This window comes from Pseudopodoces humilis, chromosome 5 (assembly GCF_049639895.1).
Source record: "Pseudopodoces humilis isolate 2021_Gansu_Grassland_sample_001 chromosome 5, ASM4963989v1, whole genome shotgun sequence".
In the NCBI taxonomy this organism is placed as follows: Eukaryota; Metazoa; Chordata; class Aves; order Passeriformes; family Paridae; genus Pseudopodoces; species Pseudopodoces humilis.
Genome location: NC_142204.1, coordinates 53,674,123 through 53,679,806, shown reverse-complemented (window position 1 = coordinate 53,679,806; position 5,684 = coordinate 53,674,123).

The following is a 5,684-nucleotide window of genomic DNA, read 5'->3' as shown; positions in this document are numbered from 1 at the left end:
CAGTTTACCTGTTTTATATTATTATACCTGAATTTTACAGTTAAATGAATGAATAAAAGAAATGGCAATCATAAGGTGCTTTTGAAGAACAATTAATTGAGGGACTTGAACCTACGGATTTAAGCCTGTTAATATCCCTCTTATAAACTTGAGGACTAACAAAGGGAATATTGAATCACTGTAAGATCAGAGGCCCTGGAGGGGAGTGGAGTTACCAGAAGTTGCAAGGAGTAAGATTCAAATCCTGACCAACATATGCAACAAGCATATGACCACACAAAAAGGGGGAGGGAATTGTGAAAAGAGTTTTCAAGGGAAGGCTGCCACACTGATGAACAATACCAGACTGGAGGTGACTTCTAGTCATTGAGTTACAGGTGTCACATTCACCATCACAAATTTATTGAGCGCCAATTAATAGGTAATTAATTTTCACTGGCCTTATCAGAAAATTTATATTAGGCTGTAGACTACCAATGTATATTTGTGATTATGCCAATGCTGATCTCTGGCCTTTCTTTGGTGTTTTGTTTCCCAAATGTATTTCTAGACATCAAGTGTGTCAGTGGCAGCATTAAGTCCTCTGAGCTCCTTTTGTCTCCTGCGGTAAGACAGGCTCACCTCCTGTCTGTAGGATTCTGATGAGAAGACCCAGCAGAAACTGTAACAGCTCCTCCTGTGGAGTTGAGTATTTTATGAAAAATACTACGTGACGGTTCTCTGTGGCCACCAGGGAGCCACAAACCAATCCTTTTTCTTGTACTAGAATCTGTTGTTTAAAGAGGAATTCGTAATTCCCAATTTCTTTGGGGTTTTAATCATTCTGTAGCAAAATACAGACTTTTTTTTTGCTGTTTGCATACTATTATCTCCTACTTCAAATAGTAAAATAATAAATAGATTGAGATTTTTTTTATTGACTGAGACTCTCAGACATGAATGGCATAACTGGGCTTTCAAAGGCAAAGGTTGTGTCCATTGCCTTATTTGTGTGAATATTAAAGTGACAGGACAGTGACCTCTGGCAAAACCTTTTCGATTTCCAGCATCCATTTGGGGGCTTTTCAATGTAAATTTTTCATGCTTACCAAGTTAATGTTTCTCTCTGTAGTGGTTTTTAACACTGAAGGGAACCAGTGAAATAATTCTTTGCTGGCAAAGGCAGCACATTTGTTCTAAACACCAGCCTGTTTTAGAGCAAAATACCTTGGTAAGCTAATGTTTCTTAACACAATTTGTCTTCTTCAGTTGCTATTTGAGATGGAAGTAGACTGAGTATACCTTGAGAAATAAGGCAAATATGTCCTTAATTGCAGCTTAAAAATGGTGATTTTTATGCCATGCTGCAGGTGTTCTTGGAATTATTGCAGAGGTAGGTATGAGCCCAGCTTTTATTACTACCACAGTAACTAACAGGTTTCATCTTACTCCAGATAGATGAAATACTTCTATATCTAGTGGTATGCTTCTTTTTTGCAGTAGTGTGGAACAGTGGATGAGTTTGTAAGAAGCCTCTTTTTCAAGTATAATTTTAGGTTTCATCTGTCTAAATATAATCCAGTTTCCTTCTGAAAGACATCAGCCAACAGCATTGTCCAGCAGTTTCAGCAATTTTGGTTAGAGGTAGAGCTTATATCTTCTTTAAAACCTTGGAATGATTGGAAGCATGGCAATTGAAACCAATTCTCTTTCCCTGTCTTTATCCCTCTGTTTCATAACATAGAGATTTAGCAAATATTGTATCAATTTTAGCTAATTCTTCTAGAAAGCTCTGTAGAATGCTTTTCCCAGTAGGGGCTTTTGAAGTACCAGGTTTTCTGTAACTTTCTTTCTTTTACTGGTTTTCACAACTTTTTCTGCCTTGAAATACAGATGCAGCAAACCTTGAATCAAGCTTAATTTGAAAGTGGTTTTGTTACATATTGTGAAATACAAGTCCTTTACAGTTGGTCTCCTGAACTTAATGGATGCCCTTACAGAGTATCCATTTAGTCCTTCTGCCTGATCTGTATCTTGGCTTTTTGTGCTGCTGCACCTACCTGACAGTTTTTGCAGGTCTCTCTGCCACGACTCAGCAATTATTAATGTATTTTGAGGCCCAAATCAATGTCTGGACTTGCCTCAGTTCATGTATCCTACACTAACATATATTTTGAAATGAAGATTAGCAACATTTAAAGCACCTGTGGTAGACTGAGTGAGACCCAGTGAGATCCCAGTACCTGTGAACGTTGTTGATATCTCCCCAAGAAACACCATGGTGCTCAGAGTCTGGTTCTGTAGCATCTGTGCCATTCGAAAGAGTCTATGTTATTCCTGCTGCAGTTTCAGCCCCTTGCTTTGGTGTGATGAATTGCTAAACTTGTGATGTCCCATTAAATTATCTAGCTGCATACTGGAAAAATAAGGTACTTTCTATTTAATTCTGCTAGGGCAGCAGAAGAGCTTTGCAATCACTGGTGGTTTTGTGGACCTGCGATTCTGAAAAGTCATTCAATCGCAGCACTATCTTGTGTGCTGACTTCAAGAAATTGCTAGCTAGAGTAGCTCCTTTAGTCTCAGAAAATCAATAAATTATGTCATTAGCTATTTGAACCTCCCACACTCCTTATGCAGGTGGAACAGTAGATTCTTTGCAAGCATCCAGCCTTTTGAAACTATTTTGCCTCTTAGAAAAGTGGTTCTCTCACACTGCAACAGCTGCAATGTCATCTCATTTAGGTATTTTTAATTTAATTCAGCTGGCTTCTCCTTTTCCCTCATTTCCAGTTGACGATTCCAGACTCATTTCAAACTGTCAGGACTCTCATTCCAAATAATAACTATTTGTTCAGACTGGACACAATCAAGTCATTCATACTGCAAAGTGTGGCAAGAATCACGATTTTTCTAGCAATATTTGTTGACAACGGGAGCCTTACTTTACCTGTGAGATTCCCTCCCAGGGCTGTGATGTTCCTATTGTAAATCACACCAGCAAAAGACCAAATGGCAAAGAGAAGAAAAAGCTAAATCATGACATATAGACATGAAACAGCACAAGAAGTTCTCTGTGAAGGCACAGTCCCCTACCTCACTCTCACTGTTCAGTGACTCATTGTATCTCAAACTGCACTACAAAACTTACACCAGAGCTCAGATATTCACAGCCATGTGAAAACCTGTTCAGACCAGGAAAAATATTTTTTTGTTAAGAATTAAAGATGAGAAGGCTGTATTCTCCTTCAAGAGTACCTATTTTCAGCTATTTCTTTCTATAATCATGCATGCATAGCTGTCAGCAGTTCTGCTTCAAGAGGGAGAACCATTTACCCTAATTATTCCTGGACGTTCCTTTCCTAGATAATCACACCTGCCCGTAGTGTGAAGATTTCCTTCCCTCCTTCCTTGGTTGCTTGCTTTCTCCCTTTCTTGCTTACTTGCTTGCTTTTCTGTGTCTTAGACCAAAACAAGCCTTACAGCTATTTCCCACAGCCCCACATGAAAGAAGACCAAAAGAAACTTGAGGCAGCTGAGTTGGCTTGCATTAGTCCCCACTGCTGTATTGATTGTGCATTCTCTGTCATGCAGGATGAGAAGGTTTGACCTGCTCAGTTCTGCATGATCTCTTTCTTCCCTTATGTCTAATTTTCACCATTCTGTTGATAGATCCAGGCTGTATGGCTCTAAGGATCCACCTAGCAGGGAATTTCCCCTCTGTAGTGCAAGCTACGGATAGTACGTATATGTGAACATCCTGGAAGGTTCATTGTTAAGAAGGTATAAAGAAAAGAATTACTGAGATTGGGCTTGGTGACCTGCTTCCATTCATGAGATCTGCAGTAACCATAACTCAACCTGTACTAATAATAGTTAGGCAATATTTGTTCAACAAACAAAAATAACATCAATAACAAAAGCTTAACCAAGGTTCTCAATTGCTTTCTGAGGTTCAAATTGATAAAAGTGTAGCTTAGACAGAAATATCAGTTTCATCTGACCTTTTGGTTTAGATGACGGCCCTTAGCTTCAGGAATATGACAGGTGATGCTTTAAAGAAAAAGGCCACGGATGAGAATGCTTACATCATAACTGTTGTAGCTCTTCTGCTTTATTTAATGAAATGACTGTAATCACAGAGAGGAAAGCAGACAAATGTTTCACACATATGGCAGGCTTCAGCAATTCTCCCAATACAATGAATGCAATCTTTCCAGCTCTAGGCCTTTGCCACAAAGCTAATAGCTCTGCTGTTCCAGAAACCAATCACATGCCCCATGCCTCTCCCTGCAGGTGCAGTTTTCCTGAGCAATCCAACCACAAACACTGTATTTTTGCACTCTTGTGTACAGGAGCAAATTGCAACCCTGCAATCAGGAAATGCTGTGACCAGAAGTCATTATGGTGAATTTTCTGAAGTAATGCAAAGGCACACAGGAAATAGCTTTCCATGATTTAAAGCCTTTTTCACATGGGCTGCTAAATTCTCAGAAACAGTAACTGAAGACAAGTGATGGGCTATTGCTTTCTCCCCAGCCCTATTTTTCCATCAAAGCAGGAAAGGAAATTAAAGATAAATCTGTTTTTATGAAATAGAAATAGGTTTTTTTAATTACAAATAAATCTTGGACAAAAACAGAGCAAGTGAAAGCACTGCTGTGTCTCTTTTTTGGCAGGTAACTTGGTAAAGTATGGAACAGGTGGCTTCAGGAAGTAAATTACTCCATGCCTCTGCACGTGTTTGGTGATCTGTTAAAATAGCAGCTGTCCCACTCTCATCTCAGTCAAAAAGAGAAGGCAATTATTACAGCCTTAGTTATCACTATAGGTAAGCAAACAGGCTTCAGCACAACTTGAACCCTGGCTCTTTTGCTGTTGTTTACCAGAAGCCACACACTGCTCCAGGCAATTCACACAAGAAGCAGACACATCCAGTATCAGCCAGAAAGAGGAAGGGTTTTCACCAGCATCAGGAGTTGCTTAGACCTTAAGAAATGTAGATCTAGTTCTTGTGCTCACACAGGGCTTTGCTGGCATCACTTTGGCATGCCTTTTCCAGCTCAAGTTCTCCTGGAGCTGCAGGCTTTTTGGCTCTCTCAACCCCAGCTGTAAACCTAGCCCTAACCCCAGCCCTAGCGCTAGCCCCAGCCCTAGCACTAGCCCTTATCCAACCAATCCTATGAGTTTTCCAAATCAGAAAGGTGTTGGAGCAGCAAGGCAGCTAATAGTTTTTGTTTTTGTGTTAGGGCTAGGGATAAGGCTCGGGTTAGACTTAGGTTTAGGGTTAAGACCAAGAGAGTCAAAGAGCCTACAGCTCCAGGAGCACCAGGGCTGGAAAAGGCATCCCAAGGCGATCCTGGCAAGGCCTTGACCTTGCTGGTCCTACATCTTTCTTGGCAATACAGTACTGTTGGAACAGTAATTCCAACAAAGAATTAAAGATTTCAGAAGAAAGACAATTCCCTTGCAGCACTTAATTTGAGGCATACTTAGTTCAATATGGCATGTTTGGGTAGGAAAAACTCATTCTGAGGCCTAACATCTTCTCAACTGCACTGTGTCATTATTAAAATTCATCCCAAGTATGCTGCATGTTAACCATAGCTTTCTGGTGCAAGCATTGTGAAAAGGATAATCAATGCCCAAGAAGAAACTCTGGAGGAGATGATCATCCTTTCAGTGGCTTGTCTTGTTTTCCCTTTTTC